The sequence below is a fragment of the Rhinoderma darwinii genome, chromosome 3 (genome assembly GCF_050947455.1).
Source record: "Rhinoderma darwinii isolate aRhiDar2 chromosome 3, aRhiDar2.hap1, whole genome shotgun sequence".
Classification (NCBI taxonomy): Eukaryota; Metazoa; Chordata; class Amphibia; order Anura; family Rhinodermatidae; genus Rhinoderma; species Rhinoderma darwinii.
In genome coordinates this window covers 94,439,095-94,456,559 of record NC_134689.1, presented here as the reverse complement: position 1 = coordinate 94,456,559, position 17,465 = coordinate 94,439,095, and the positions used below count along the sequence as shown (strand labels likewise).

The window sequence follows — 17,465 nt, the reverse complement described above, 5'->3', positions numbered from 1 at the left end:
GAGATGAAAGGTTGAAAGGATCAGTTAATACATAACAGCCAAATGGGCTTAATTTTGACTATAGCCTAAAAGCGTTCGTATAAGGGTATGTTCACACGCTGAGTCAAAAACATCTGAAAATACGGAGCTGTTTTCAGGCGAAAACATCTCCTGATTTTCAGACGTTTTTGCAGCAACTCGCGTTATGCAGCGTTTTTTACGGCCATTTTTGGAGCTGTTTTTCAATGGAGTCACTGAAAAACGCCTACAAAAACGTCCCAAGAAGTGTACTGCACTTCTTTTGACAAGTCGTCATTTTACGCATCGTATTTTGACAGCGACGCGTAAAATAAAGGCTCGTGGGAACAGAACATCGTAACTCCCATTGAAAGCAATGGGCAGATGTTTGTATGCGTATTAGGGGCGTTTTTTTCAGGCATAATTCGAGGCGTAAAACGCCCGAATTACGTCTGAAACCACTGCGTGTGAACATACCCTAAGATGTAGGTCCTTGTTGGATGTCCAGTTTTCTGACCCCATATGGCAACCATTTTTTACCATTTCGTTTAGTGTTACTCATAGTAGTAAGGTGAAATGAGATTATATTTTAGAGGTTTATATGCACATATTGCACTTTATTTCTTGACAACTTTTGCATTGCATACATTTAATTTGATATTTCCTGTTCATGTAGGTCCATATATATTGCTATCTGCTTGTGATGTGAAGCTGAACATTCACCCAACTTGAGGGACACAATATCAGTTTTTCTTTTCTGACCATGTGAATAAAGAAGGTTGCAATTATTTGTCAGTGTCTTGTCAAGATCATTTTGTTCTGCCGTTTTAGATTTATTCTAGGGCAGTGTGAGTAAGGGCTTATTCAGACGACCGTCTAATACGTCCGTGCAGCGCGCGTGATTTTCACGCGCGTCGCACGGACCTATGTTAGTTAACGGGGCCGTTCAGACAGTCCGTGAGTTTCACGCAGCGTATGTCCTCTGCGTAAAACTCACGACATGTCCTATATTTGCCCGTTTTTCGTGCATCACGCACCCATTGAAGTCAATGGGTGCGTGAAAACCGCGCACGGCACACGGACGCACTTCCGTGTGCCGAGCGTGATGCGCGCTACAGTAGTCAAAACTATGAATGAAAACAGAAAAGCACCACGTGCTTTTCTGTTTACAGACATAAAAGCAGAGTGTCATAATGATGGCGGCTGCGCGAAAATGCTGCTGACACACAGAGCTTTTATGGACCTTTTGCGCTCGCAAAACGCCGTGTTTTTTGCGTGCGCAAAACGCACACACTCGTGTGAATCTGGCCTTAGTTGATGTGAGCCTAATTGCACAATGGTTAACCACAAGGTCTTTTTCTAATGGCTGGCCCCATTAATCTCTTAATGATCAGGTCTTTTTGCACATTAATAACCAAGGATTATTTTCTGTTTATTATTCGCTGTCTCATTCCAAGTGTCATAACTTTTTTTTTATTCCGTCGACATAGCCGTATAAGGGCTTGCTTTTTTGCAGGACAAGTTGTATTTTTTAATTGCACCATTTTTGGATGCATATAATATATTGATTAACTTTTATTAACTTTATTTTAGGAGAGAATTGAAAATAAACAGCTATTCCAGCATTGTTTTTCGCGTTATAAATTTACGCCGTTTACTATCGGCATAAATAACATGTTACCTTTATTCTATGGGTTGGCTCGATTACGGGGATACCAAATATGTGTAGGTTTTATATGTTTTACTACGTTTGCACAATAAAAACCTTTTTTAAAAAGATTACTTGTTTTTTTATCACCGCATTCCGAGAGCCATAACTTTTTTATTTTTTCGTCGATGTAGCCATATGTGGGCTTATTTTTTGCGGGACAAGGTGTCGTTTGTATTGGTACTATTTTGAGGTACATGGGACTTATTGATTAACTTATTGATTAACTTTTATTTTATTTTTCATGGGGGGAATGGGAGAAAAAAAGGAATTTTGACTTTTTTTTGGACGCCATTGACGCGGCAGTTTAATTAATGTCTTAACTTTATTGTTTGAGTCGTTGCGATCGCGGCAATACCATATATGTGTATGTGTTTTCTATTTGACACTTTTACTAAATAAAACTACTTTTTGGGGAAAAAAGTGGTTTTATTTTATTTTTACTGTATTCTTTTTTTTTCAGAAATTTTATTTAACTGTTCTACTTTTTTTTTTGTCCCACTTGGGGACTTCACTTTGCGATCTTCTGATCGCAGATATAATGCTTTGATATACTTGGTATACCAAAGCATTGTTACCTGTCAGTGTAAACCAGCTTGTCAGTACCCACAAGATCAGATTGGCGTATATATCCGTCGCTATGTTGGAACTAGCTCCTGCTTGTTAAGGGGTTAAGATAAATAGTATTGGTTGACCCCGTTAGGGTTAGCAGAGCCCTGTGTGATGTCACCATTAGGTTTATGATGTGTTAGGCTGGGTTCACACGTGGCGGAATTTCACTTGAATTCCGCTGCGGACACTCCGCAGCGTTAATCCGCAGCGGAGCCGTTTCTCCATTGACTTCCACTTAAATTTAGAAGTGTTCGTTTAGACGATGCGTAAAATTCCGCTGCGGAGCATAGACTGCGGAGCGGAATTTGGTGTCCGCAGCATGCTCTGTCTGTTGCGGAGCAGTGGCGGACTGGTTGCGGACTCATGGCGGAATTTCTCCATTGACTTCAATGGAGATTCTAAATTCCGCAATGAAGTCCGCAGCTGTCATGCACATGTTATGTGTGCTGCGGATGCGTCTTGCTTTTTTAAGATGACATTTCTTCATTCTGGCTGGACCTATGTATTTATAGGTCTACAGCCAGACTGAGGAAGTCAATGGGGCTCCCGGAATTACGGGAGCGTTGCTAGGAGACGTCAGTAAATAGTCACTGTCCAGGGTGCTGAAAGAGTTAAGCGATCGGCAGTAACTGTTTCTGCACCCTGGACAGTGACTACCGATCCCAATATACAGCAACCTGTAAAAAAATAGAAGTTCATACTTACCGAGAACTCCCTGCTTCTGTCTCCAGTCCAGCTTCCCAGGATGACGTTTCAGTCTAAGTGACGGCTGCAGCCAATCACAGGCTGCAGCGGTCACATGGACTGCCGCGTCATCCAGGGAGGTAGGGCTGGATGCCGAAAGAGGGACGCGTCACCAAGACAACGGCCGGTAAGTATGAAATTCGTTTACTTTCACTAGGGAAAGTGCTGTCCCTTCTCTCTATCCTGCACTGATAAGAGAGAAGGGAAGCACTTTTTCCGCAGTCCGCAGCAGCTAGTCCGCATCAATTTACTGCACATTTTGGGCAGATCCGCAGCCGTAATCCGCAACCCGGATTAGGTGCGGCATTGATGCGGACAGTTGCGGAGGAAATCCGCCACGTGGGGGCATGCCCTAATAGACACGCTATGACCTTTTGGGTTCGTATCTGGTGTACCATTAGCCTGCACGACGTGTGGTCTGGCTTGTGCAGTCGGGACATTGAAACCCTGGGGCCAATATACTTATTGGCCGCCGATAACCATTAGTACCTTGATTGTCTTTTAAAATTCCTGTTTGAGGATGGGCTGAACTATATAGGACACCTGATATATATGGTTGCCATTCTATATTCCCTCCCTCTAGATATTTGCAAATAGCAGCTCCATTCTGTGTAGTTTTTGTTGACATCTATTTTATGAACTCGCATGCACTGAAGTTTGTGACACGCTACTCTGCTCCCCTAGATGCTAGTTGTTTCCATGGACGCTATACCACTGCTCTGTGTTTTGACAGGTGGTCATGTGACTTCATCCACTCACATGTTTTAGATTGTGACACGCGCAGTCATTACCTTTAGGCCCTGTTCACATGGAGTTTTTTTGGCACATTTTTTGATGTGGAAACCGCGTCAGAAACCGCACCAAAAACGTCCTCTTTGATTTCAATGGGAGGCTGAGGTGTTTTTTTTCCGCGAGCGGAAAAACACGCTCGCGTGAAAAAGCGGCATGCCCCTTCCACGGGCGTTTTAGTCTCTGACCTTCCATTGACATGGCAGAGAAAGCTGCGTTTATTGCCTGCGGCGCTCGATGGCCATGGCTGAAAAACGCTGCGAAAAATACAGCAAAGAGAGCAACACAGCAAAGTGCAGGCAGGGCAAAATCTGCCTCAAAATTCCTGAAGGAATTTTGAGGTCCATTTTTCCGCCTGCAAAAATACTCAGTGTGAACAGGGATTTTGATACCGGTGCCAGCGTGTTACATGGTATACTAAGTGAACACATGGTCTTTCTTTTTCTCCTCTGTTCCTTCAGCTTGGATGAGTGCCAGATACTTTGCATATGTAAGCTACTTTAAATACTTGATTGCTTTGGTTAATGCTTATATTTGAGACGATGTGCTTGATACCATATTTTTTGGATCATATGCATTGCTTTATACTAAATGTTTGTTTGTAATCACTAACATTGACACTATTATTAATAATATGATGTATCTGCAAATGTAGTTAATTGTTCACTTTTATGTAAATTTTGAGTCTTAACTCCACCCATTGTGGGCTGTATAAATGTACTGGAACACCTGTGTATTACTGTTTGACAAAGGCTGCATTGAGCAGCTGAAATGTTGCATCCCTTGCACATATGAATGAATAAAATCATTTTTTGAGATTTCTACTCTGGAGTGCTACCTCTTCTCCTTGGTCTATATATGGATAGTGACGTTAGGGGCTACTCCTGGAGCAAAATCCCCTGCCAAAGAGTTGCTGACGCTCTGGTGCGGGATTCCAATCCTACAGGAACCTCTGGCGTCACTGTCCATATATAGATAGTGATGTCCGGGGCTCCTCCTGGAGCACAATCCCCAGCCACAGAGTGGCCGATGCTCTATCTGGGGATTCCGCTCCTAGAGGGAGCCCCTGACGTCACTGTCCATATATGAACAGTGACGTCAGGGGCTCCTCCAGCGGAATCCCTTGTCACAGCATGGCCGATCCTCTGGCCGGGGATTCCGCTCTTAGAGGAAGCCCCAATGGCAGTTTCTACAGGGGTTGTAGTGTTATCTACAGGGGAGGGGGTGGCGCTATATTCAAGGGGTGTGTGGCACTATCTACATGGGCACTGTAGAACTATATGAGCACTATCTACAGGGGACGCTGTGGCACTATCTACCTGGGCACTGTGTATGGCACTATCTAAATGGGCACTGTGGCACTATCTACATGGGCACTGGCACTAGGGACAGCTAAGGGGGCATTATACTGTATGGTGGTAGCTAAGGGGGCATTATATTGTATGGTGGCAGCTAAGCAGAATATTATACTGTATTGTGGCAGCTAAGGGGGCATTATACTGTATGTGGCAGCTATGGGGGTATTATACTTTATGGGGGCAGCTATAGGGTCATTATACTGTATGGGAAGCAATGGGAGCATTATACTGTATGGGGCATTATTCTGTATGGGGCAGCTATGGGGCATTATACTGTATGGGGCAGCTAAAGGCGCATCTTTCTGGGTATTATACTGTATGGCGAATATGTGTGGGCAGTATACTGTATGGGGCAATATACGATATGGGGGCATATGCGGGGGCAATATACTTCATGGGGGCAGCTATGGCACATTATACTGTATGGGGCCAACTAAGGGGGCATTATACAATATAGGGGCATCTGTATGGGTATCATACTGTATAGGGGTATCTGTGTGGGCATTATACTGTATGTGGCAATATACTGTATAGGGGCAGCTATGAGGGCATTATACTGTATGGGGCAGCTATGGGAGCATTATACTGTATGGGGCAACTATGGGGACATTATGCTGTATGGGGCAGCTATGGCACATTATACTGTATGGGAGAAGTTGTTTAGGCATTATACTATATGGGGGCATCTGTGTGGGCTTTATACCATATGAGCTATGGGGACATTATACTGTGGGGGATTCTATGGGGCCATTATACTGTGGGGAGGTATTATGGGAGCATGATGTACTGTGTGGGCCGAACCGGTGTATATGGACGGGGTTTGGTCAGGGTTAGTGGCATTGCTTAAAATAATAAAAAACTGCAGCTACGCGCGCCACATCGGTTGTCCCTCTTTGCGACACTTTTAAGTTGGGTTGTATGTTGATATGTCTACGTATGTTAAAAAATAAAAGTCTTGTATGGGATGTCCTTTTCACATGACTTTTTCACATGACTATTCAAAAAAGATACAAAAAATTCACAATACATAAATTGATTTAATCGTTTATTGCAGGACAATTTTACAAGTCTGCAGGCTTCAGCGCTGAAATCTAGCATTCCTTGTTAATTCAATGTCTGAACAGAGCGTTCTCTGGTACTTTGCATTCTGGGAAGTGTAGTATTTACACCAGGGTGGGCCTTACGGGTGTGCGACTGGTGCCATTGCACAGGACGCATCACTCCAGCAGGTGGAAGGGGGAGCTGCGCTGGCTCCCTTCCCCTGCTTGTTTCATAAGCGCCCGGGCCCGGTGACTTAGCAGCCGCCTTTCCGCCCACGTGCTTCTTCACTCAGTGGCGTCACTACCACTGTAGCAGCCATGGCGGCTGCTAGCGGCGACACAATACAGGCCCCAATGGCCGGCGACGCCACCATAGAAGAGCAGGGAGTTATATTCCTGCTCTGCTCTCTACTAGCGCCACTGTACCTCCCTGAAGGAGCGGAATCCCCGTGTGGCCGGGCATTCCACTCCTGGACAGAGCACTTGATGTCGACTCTGTGACTGGGGATTCCACTCCAGGAGAAGCCCTTGACGTCACAGTCCATAAATGGACAGAGACGTCGGGGGCTTCTCCTGGAGTGGAATCCCCGACGCTGTGAGCGGGGAGACCACTCCAGGCGAAACCAGTGATGTTAATGTCCATAAATGGACACAGACGACGTGGGCTTCTCCTGGAGTGGAATCCCCGGTCACAGAGTCGCAACTCTGTGGACAGGGATTCCGCTTTTGGAGTTGACCCTGATGTGACTGTCCATATATGGACAGAGACATCAAGCGAAGCACTCCTGGAGCGGAATCCCCGGGCACAGGGGGATTCCGCTTCTTCAGGGAGCTACAGTAGCGCCATCTACAGGAAGGGGGTGCTATCTACAAGGGGGCTGTGTGGCATCACCTACAAGGGCACTGTGTGGCACTACCTACTAGGGGGCTGTGTGGCACTACCTACCAGGGGGCTGTATGGCACTACCTACCAGGGGGCTGTGTGGCACTACCTACCAGGGGGCTCTGTGGCACTACATACTGGGGTGCTGTGTGGCACTACCTACAAGGAGCTGTGTGGAAATATCTACAGGGTGCTGTGTGGCACTATCTACAGTGGGCTGTGTGGCACTGCCTACAAGGGTGCTGTGTGGCATTACCTACAAGGGGGCTATGTGGCACTACCTACAGTGGGCTGTGTGGCACCACCTACAAGGGGGCTGGGTGGCACTATCTACAGGGGGAATCTGTGAGTGGCGGGCTGATGGTAATTTTAGTGAGAGTGGCGGGCTGATGGTCATTTTACTGAGTGAGGGGCTGATGGTCATTTTATTGTGAGTGCTGGGCTGATGATCATTTTACAGTGAGTGGGGGGCTGATGGTCATTTTACTGTGAGTGGCAGGATAATGGTCATTTTACTGTGAGTGGCAGGCTGATGGTCATTTTACTGTGAGTGGGGGGCTGATAGTCTTCAAGTGGTTTCCACCTCTGAGCTCCAATTGAAATTAATAGGAGGCAGAAAATACCTGCGGCGCTCGGTTGGTGCTTTTTTTCCTACGTCTTTTGCATTAGCTTCAATGGCTTAAAAAAAACGCAAAAAAAAAATTCAAACAACACTGTCAATTCAAAATCTTTGCCTTCTAAAACGCTGTGTGAACATACCCTAAGGGTATGTGCACACGATATCTGCATTTACGTCTGAAATGACGGAGTTGTTTTCAGGAGAAAACAGCTCCTGAATTTCAGACGTAATTGCTCGTACTCGCGTTTTGCGGGGCGTCCATTACGGACGTAATTTGGAGCTGTTCTTCATTGGATTCAATGAAAAACGGCTCCAATTACGTCCCAAGAAGTGTCCTGCACTTCTTTGACGAGGCTGTTATTTTACGCACCGTCTTTTGATAGCAACGCGTAAAATTACAGGTCGTCGGCACAGTACATCGGCAAACCCATTGAAATTAATGGGCAGATGCTTCCCGGCGTATTGGAGCTGTGTTTTCATTCGTAATTCGAGGCGTAAAACGCCTCCATTACACCTGAAAATAGGTCGTGTGAACCCAGCCTTAGGGATTTTCACGCGCGTCGCACGGACCTATATTAGTCTATGGGGCCGTGCAGACAGTTGCGTGGTTTTTACGCAGCGTGAGTCCACTGCGAAAAACTCACGACATATCCGTTCTTTGTGCGTATTTTGCGCATCACGCACCCATTGAAGTTAATGGGTGCGTGAAAAGCACGCGCACCACACGGAAGCACTTCCGTGGGACAAGCGTGATTCGCGCAACAGCTGTCAAACTATGAATGTTAACAGAAAAGCACCACGTGCTTTTCTGTTTACAAACATCCAAATGGAGTGTCATAATGATGGTGTCAGATTCGTATATCAGGGAAGCTCCTTTCTCCCTGTCATTTCACACCGAATAACCACCTCTGTAAATTGAAAGCTGAAGGCATGCCTGGAAAGAAGTGAACCAGTCAGAAATGTTTGCTACACAACTTTCCCTTCATCAGAAAAGAGGAGAACTGAACTTTATTCAGAACAAAGAAACAGACAGAGGAGACACATGCCCCTCCCTCGAGATCTGGGACTTGCTTAAGTCCCATTGGCTCCTCTGCTCTAAGTTTTCCTGTACATTCTTCTGCACACTCCTCTTTGCATTCCAGGGGGCGGTGTCTTCCATAGGCATGTTATGCAGGCTCTTTGTGCTCCATGAATCCAATCTCTTTGTGTAATATACTGAATATATATATATATGTAAGGATAATATTTTTCAAACAATATACATAGTAATGATCCCTGACAGTCCCCCCTAAAAATATTATTATTATTTTATCCCTGAGTCTTGCCTATCAACCTACCACTGACCACTCGAACCAGGCGGGTAGGGGTTTTGGATTTCTTCACCAGCTTGAGACGAGCTACTCCTTATAAGTAACCCCCCTTTGTACCTGGACTTCCAAGGTTTCTTAATGGTCCTAACTTTCCCTATTCTCCTCTGGATACAGGATGGTTGTCTTGATATAATCTACAAACCGCTGCTGGTTGTAATATATATATATATAATTAATCCGGTCGACATTTTTATTAACAGTAATAATTGTCGCACTGTCACTTACTGTCCTAATGGGACTTTACCCCTGCAGATATGACAGGTCATGGGCAGCACAGTGACCTTCACCTCACACCTTCACATAAAACTCCTCAGATTGTAATTTGCAGCACCGTGGCATATTTACACATATTATAATTATAAACCCCAGACATTATAAACAATAGGGCCTCAACTAATAATCATAATGCTATCACCAATCTCATGCTATCACCCTCAGGTTTCGGGTCCCATCAGTCCATTGCCAGTCCTGTACACCATCGTCTTCTTCTTCTCCTGTCTTCTGCTCTTCACTGACTGTCACCCTCAGGGTAACCCACACAATTGTGGAGTCAGACTACGTTGGTGTCCAGTGGGGGAGTTATTATTACCCCCTCCTAGCCACTTACTTATCAAAACACTTGATCCTGCTGACGGATTCACTCAGGTCTTTGGTCATTACTTTGATCTTTGCTGATGTCATCAGGACTTGGTTTGGTCCTTCTCATCTGTCCGACACCGTCTCCTTTAGTTTACGTCACCGGTCTGTACATAGCACCTCATGCTGTGAGCCTGGGGTGAGATCCCACGTAGGCGGATTAGTGGAGTTGTATTGTGACTATCACAAACCCTCCACATCTGTACTCTTCCTCTGGCAAGTTACTTGTCTGGGCGGCCGCTTAGAATTGTGATACTGCCGTCAGTTCATGATAAACGCGTTGTAGTGGCTCAGGCTGCGCCTGCCGCATCTCAGTGATGGAGTTCATCGTGTTAAAAGTCTTTTAGTTCATATTTACTGGCACTTGCTGGGGACCCCCAACTCTTGTCAATTGTTAAAATAAATACTAATCTGGTGATAACATCATCCGCTTACATTATAAACGTTGTTCTAAGTACATACAATAATGTCAGGCCCTTAAATGACATCAAACACCTTTATATATATATATATATATATATATATATATATATATATATATATATATATATATGGAAAAACATCTCTGTTACAATGGACAGTGCACCTAGAATATGTGTGATTACTGGGTACATTTCATTTGCACTTGGTGATACTCTTTCAGCAGGATTTGTACCTTGATCTCAGCTGATTGCCTAGATTGCCTAACTATGTAACTATGTAACATCTCCACCTCACAGAAATATACACAGATTCCACATGTTTATCTGACAAGTGTCTTAAACCTATTTTTCTTACTCTAATCTGGTTCGTTCTACCTGGGAAGGCCTCTCAAGGTCTGTTCTCTTCGTGGGAGGCGGGTATGATAAGGTTGGCACCGGTCTGCCAGGACTGTTCTGTAGGCAAATCAAACAGCTCTAACAGAATTTAGCAACAACAGCTGTAAAGCCTGGGACATACCAATTAGATCTTAATCAGATAATTAACTTGAAGAAAAAACATTAACAATGACAGATTTATGTTAAACGTTCACACTGGTCAGTAACTAAAACTGATACCTACAAACTGATTCCTCTTTTCTTTATATATATATCTATACATACACATATACACTGCACAGAATTCTCTGCTCTAAAATTTCCCTTTCACAACTAAAATTAAAATAAACAAATAAAAATGTTTTCGAATGGGAATATTCCGCTTCTGTACCTTTTATCTGACGCATGACTCTAATAGTCCAATGCTAAAGCTGGTCTAGAACTTTACATAAAACTTAACCTCAGTATTTAATATTCCCACAACACTTCTTAAATACAGTTATTAAACAAACTAACCTTGGGACAACGTCTAGAGAACTGCTGACATCTTATCATTGTACAAACACCAGGTCTACTTGGGATAAGCACTGTTCCCCTGTCACTTACACACAAGTTCTGCAGTGGGGGAAGATACCGGCCGGGCTTCAGACCCCCCTGAGAACAGGTCTACACACACGAGCACATTGTCATACACTTCTACCTCGGGTAGTTGTATGCTCTGCCTTCGCTGGGACGGGTAATCTGGCCGGGCTGCACTTTTTTACAGGTACCTTTGCTGTTTTACCTATGACATGCCGTGCGCACATCATGCCGGCTGCTACAAACCTAGTGGTGGCATTATTGTATCCAGGAACAAGCCAATTTACTGACACCTGGCCGCACATACTCTTGTTGTCAGTTCTGTCTTCTCTTGCTCTCTCAATTGGCTTACCCGATGATCCAATAAAGTTCCTACTACCAATGGGCCCCTAATTGTGTGCGATGCCAAAAGCGTACCTAGAGTGAGTGTAAATGTCGGCCGTCTTACCTTCTGCCAGGTTACAAGCCTCAGCGAGCACCTCCAGCTCTGCTCCTTGAGATGAACAAGAAGGTGAGAGTGGTTTCTGGGTAATTTACCTTGTGCCTCATATCCTGTCTTGTACATACTGTATGAAGTATTTCTACATTACAAATTTACATTAGAAACCCATGTCACATATAGATAGAACATCTCAAAGGGGTGGCGTCTTCATCTTCTAAAATAAAGCCAAATGTTATACACTTCTCCACACTCATCTGATAATCCAGAACACTTTGAGAATCTCACTTTTATCAGGTTCTGCAAATACTTGATTAATACAAAAACAAATAAAAAAAATTCCTAAAAACTTTACATCAAATTAACAATGTCCAGACAATTTTTGTTTTGCCTTCTCCCCCATCTAAATCCATAAAGACTCGTGTGGGTGACGTCACCTCTGCCTCCTGTGTAAATTTGCTGGAGGGGGATGGTCTCTTACACAATACCTCATATTGGGTGGAGACTACAGCACAGCTTACCCAGTGCCATATTCACCGTTCTGGAAAGATCTGGAACCATATACACAGAAAAACCTCAACATTTAGGTTACTCTCATACACATTTAATCTGGATTACTCATTGGGGTCTCATACACATTTTTAGATCTCCTGAAACCAAATTAATTAATTCAAAACAAACCAAAATTGTACCTGATCAGTCCCTTCACCATTCCCCCCTTTGTGGACTCTGCGAAAGTAATGTAGCAGAGTTCAAAACTACATCTCAACATGACACTAGTTTAACCCCCTGTAATGTACAACAGCCTGAAACAAAAATGAGTTTTTCCTGACGAAAATACATTTGATCTTTACAATGACATAACTCATGTGTGAAATAAAAAACAAAACAATTTTAGTTAGTTATTCAATAAAACAGAAAATATTATATCTGATAACATTAATTACTGCAAACCAATAAACTGTATATAAAAATAGGGAACGGTGGGGGCACATACATTTTCAAAACCCTGTGTCTCACAGTATCTATAGTTTAATACATCTGAATTAACATCAAAACACATGAAATCTGATCACATCATAACACATAAATATCGTAACTTTTATAAACAACAGCGCATGCGCAAAGATAAGAAATGTATTTAGGTTTGTAGACATTACTGATATATATATATCTCTCAGCAGTGGATATTGAAATCCCTTCGTCTCATCAGCCCTGCAGACTGCACCCAGTCAGCCCCCCCCCTCCTCCTCCCAAACACAGCACACTACAGGGAGGGAGGGGGGTCACACACTCATTTCTCACAGCTTCTAGTCTCACAATCTTAACACTTTCAATGCCGGCAAAACAACATACGTATCTGCAATCATTCATCACACCATTGTATAGGAATTATCTACGTTCAAAACACCATACACATAATCTGTAACAGTGTCCAATCTGTCGGCCTCCATCTTTATATTATGATGACGTGTTGTTTCATCAGTGAGCAGCGTCCTGCACACTAGAATGGAACTTCTGTAAATAGAAAAGACACTACAAATGACAAAATTAACCCCTTAATGACCAGCCTATTTTAGACCTTAATGACCAAGCCATTTTTTACGTTTTTCCATCGTCGCATTCCAAGAGCTATAACGTTTTTATTTTTGTGTCGACATAGCCGTATACGGTCTTGTTTTTTGCGGGACAAGTTGTACTTTTTAATAGCACCATTTTGGGGGACATATTATTTATTGATTAACTTTTATTAACTTTTTTTTGGGGGGGAATAGAAAAAAACCTGAAATTTCGCCACTCTTTTTCGCATCTTAAATCAACGGCGTTTACCGTGTGATATAAATAACACAATAACTTTATTCAGCGGGTTGTTACGATTGCATAGATACCAAATTTATATAGTTTTTGTATGTTTTACTACTTTTACCCAGTAAAAACACTTTTTTTTCAAAATTATTTGTTTTTGTGTCTCCATATTTGAAGAGCCGTAACGTTTTTATTTTTTCGCCGATGCGGTCGTATGAGGGCTTTTTTTTTGCGGGAAGACTTGTAGTTTTTAGTGGCCACATCAGGGGCAGGGTGGGGCAGCCTCTCCCATTGGAAACACAGTGCGCAGCTGTGAGGGGGGGTTTCCCACCCACAGTGAGGACACACTCAACATGAGGTACAGACGCCATTACCGGGCGTCGGCTGGTCCTTTTTTCTAATACATACAATACCTTTCTTATTCCTAACTTCCACTTCTGCAAATCCCTCTAAAGCACTTTCCATCAACTTACTACCTTCCAACTTCCCTTTGTTCTCCAGAATACCTTTTGCCCAATCTCCGGCTTGCAGCCGCCCTCCTCTATGCATTCCACACACTTCCATCAATTTCTTCATTTTACTCACATACTGCTTCCCTTCTCTTCACTAAATCGTATGCCTAACAGTCTATATTATACACGTAATTTATATAACAATTTTCGGTCAACGACTCCCAGGCCTCGCCGGAAATATTAAAATTCCTCAGTCTACAGCCTCCGGTCCGCCGAAATATAATTTTTATTTAGACTCTCCGGCCTCGCTGGAAATATTAACATTTCATAGTCTATAGCTCTCCGGTCTTGTTATATAATTTTATTTAGACTCTCCGGCCTCACTGGAAATATTAAAATTTCACAGTCTATAGCTCTCCGGTCTTGTTATATAATCCTTTATTTAAACTCTAATTACCCAGAGGATGGTTAGTCGGGCGCGACTAAGGTCTCACAGGTTTTCAACCTCACAGCGGAAAATATCACCTCTGTCGCCTGAGATAATCCAGGAAATCAACAAAAGGGTTCTACAGATCGCCACAAGACTGTCCACTAACACAGATAAGACGAAGATTTATAAAATCAATTTGCTTACCATGTTATTGCGGAGGTGATCAAATTCCTTCAGTGGGCAACTTTGTGTCCTTTGTTTCACCCTGTGATTGTCGATTGTCCGGATTTTGATATTTCCTCGAGTGAGGCCCCACGTTCTGGCGCCAAATGTCAGGTCCATATATCAGTGAAGCTCCTTTCTCCCTGTCATTTCACACCGAATAACCACCTCTGTAAATTGAAAGCTGAAGGCATGCCTGGAAAGAAGTGAACCAGTCAGAAATGTTTGCTACACAACTTTCCCTTCATCAGAAAAGAGGAGAACTGAACTTTATTCAGAACAAAGAAACAGACAGAGGAGACACATGCCCCTCCCTCAAGATGTGGGACTTGCTTAAGTCCCATTGGCTCCTCTGCTGTAAGTTTTCCTGTACATTCTTCTGCACACTACTCTTTGCATTCCAGGGGGCGGTGTCTTCCATAGGCGTGTTATGCAGGCTCTTTGTGCTCCATGAATCCAATCTCTTTGTGTAATATACTGAATATATATATATATATATATATGTAAGGATAATATTTTTCAAACAATATACATAGTAATGATCCCTGACAATGGCGGCTGCACGAAAATCACGCAGCCGCGCATCATACGGGGCTGACACACGGAGCTGTTAAGTGCTTTTTGCTCACGCAAAACGCTGCGTTTTTTGCGTGCGCAAAACGCACACGCTCGTGTGAATCTGGCCTGAGAGTGTAGTTCTTGTTTTCAGCCGTTTTCTGTCTTTCTCAAAACTATTTTTGGTAGGGGTGCTCTGAAAAGGTTGGGAAACTCTGTACTAGGCTACAGGATCATGCCGGCCTATGCAAGGATCCCGCGTGGAGCAGCTCAGTTCGTCGTGGGAACGGGGCCTAGGTGAGTACAATTTTTGTTTGTTTGGGGGCCCCGTCAACAAGGGGGGGATGGGGGGGTGTATGGCACTGTCTACATGGGGGTGGTGGGGGATAATGGCACTGTCTACAGGGAGGCTGTATTGAACAATCTTCAGGGCACACTATCTACAATGGGGGGCTGTGTGTGGTAGCCAGGGAGGGGGCATTATACTGTGTGGGGGCCACTAAGCAGACATTATACTGTGTAGGGCTACTACAGGGGAAAATATACTGTGTGTGGCCCTTAGGGGGCAAAATACTGTGTGGGCGCAATTAGAGGACAAAATACTGTGTCCTTGAAGGTGTTATCATATATTATGTTATTAAATATTATTATTATACTGTATGGGGGGCATTAAAGCGGCATTATACTGTGTGGGGAACTATATAGGGCATTATACTGTGGGGGGCAGTGTACTTTTTCATGGGGCATTTTTTTGATGATGGGGTGGGGCGCCAACAGATCATTTCGCACGAGGCGCTATCTATCCTAAGGCCGGCCCTGATTTACACCAGACAATGGCAGTAATCTGAAGTAGGAAAAATTAACGTGCATGTAGATTAGACCAGCATCTAAGATAAAAAATTATAATGGTTTATTTCCATGTGTAGGTTCAACCAGAAACCAAATGATTGTGTGGAAGTATCACAAGGCAGGCTGTGTCACAATATTGCATGCCAAGCACCCCCTGGAATGTCTTTCATATAGTAAGTGTGGACTTTCTAAAAATTATGTGAACGAGACTAAGGCCTCATGCACACGAATGCTTTTGCGGCCGTAATTCCCCCGAAAATCCACAGGAGATTTGCGGCCCCATTCATTCATATGGGGCCATGCACAGGACCGTGGTTTTGGGGGTCCGTGCATGGCCCTGGAGTCCGGACCGCAGAAAGAACGGGCATGCCTTATTACGGCCGTGTTCTGCGGTCCAGGCTCATTGAAAATAATGGCCGCAGCCAGGTGCACAGCCCGCGATTTGTGGGCGGCTCGCGGCTGTCACTTTCGTGGCCGGCCACCCGAAAATCACAGCCGTGCACATGGCTACGGTCATGTGCAGGAGGCCTTAGGGATCTTCTGGCTCATAAGATGTTTTGCAATAATAGTAATGGCAAGTTTTCCCTCATGTTTGTACTTCTTCAAAAGCTTTAGGCTAGTTCCATACACTGCGTTTTGCTGTGTTTTATGCAAATTAATGGCGTTTTTCATGGCGTTTTATTTGCGTTATTGTGGTGCGTCTTTTTGTGCAGCCAGATGTTATATTAAAGTCTATAGTAAAATATAAAAAGCACTACATACTGTACATTGCATTTTTTCTTGTGGTGTTTTTGATGCTTTTTTTGTGGTCCGTGGCATATTTTTCCATATGCAACATGCTCTGGTTATGGAGGGTTTTTTCCCCATAGGCTTCTCTATAGGGCTTAAAAAATGGTATGAGAGAAACGCATGTACAAAATAACACTAAATAAAAAACCCCACTAAAAACTACACTAAAAAATTAATAAAAAAACGTATGTTACATTTTTATAACGCTGGTGTATTAAAATGCATTTTTTTCATGCATTTTAAAATACCAGAAAATATCTTTGTGTGAAGGAAGCCTTAGGCCCGGATCACACACACAGTTTTGATGCAGTTTTGTGGCAGTTTTTTGAGCCCAACACAGAAGATGACTCTTACTTTTATATCGTTCCTTCCTTTTGGACCAACTTCTGGCTTTGGATAATAGAATTCAGCCAAAAACTGCCACAAAAAACTGCATCAAAACTGTGTGTGTGATCCTGGCCTTAGGCTGGAAACACACGTGCAGTATTTGTGGCAGTTCTTTGAGCCAAACAAAGGAATGCGTACCAAAGAGAAAAGACGTATTAGGCTGAATTCACACAAAACGTTTTACTGCGTTTTTGGTGCCATTTTTAATGGCGTTATTATTTAGCATTTTGTTTTGCTTTTTTTTAGTATGGCCAGATGTTACATTAAAGTGTATAGTAAAGTATCAAATGCACTACACACAACTGTGTTTTGGTTTGTGGCGTTATTGAGGCAATTTTGTGGTCAGTGGCGTTTTTTCCAAACTCAGCATGCTCTGGGTATGGCGTTTTTTCAGGTGTTTTTTC

At 43.5% G+C, this 17,465-nt stretch overlaps 1 long non-coding RNA gene across 1 annotated transcript in view; it reads left to right on the top strand.

Moving 5' to 3' along the window:
* Positions 1 to 16,049, top strand: part of LOC142751042 (uncharacterized) — a 43,031-nt gene extending 26,982 nt beyond the window's left edge. Inside the window, exon 3 of the long non-coding RNA XR_012882690.1 lies at positions 15,963 to 16,049. This is a non-coding gene — a long non-coding RNA (uncharacterized LOC142751042). The remainder of the gene's footprint in view (positions 1 to 15,962) is intronic.
* The last annotated feature ends 1,416 nt before the right edge of the window (positions 16,050 to 17,465 follow it).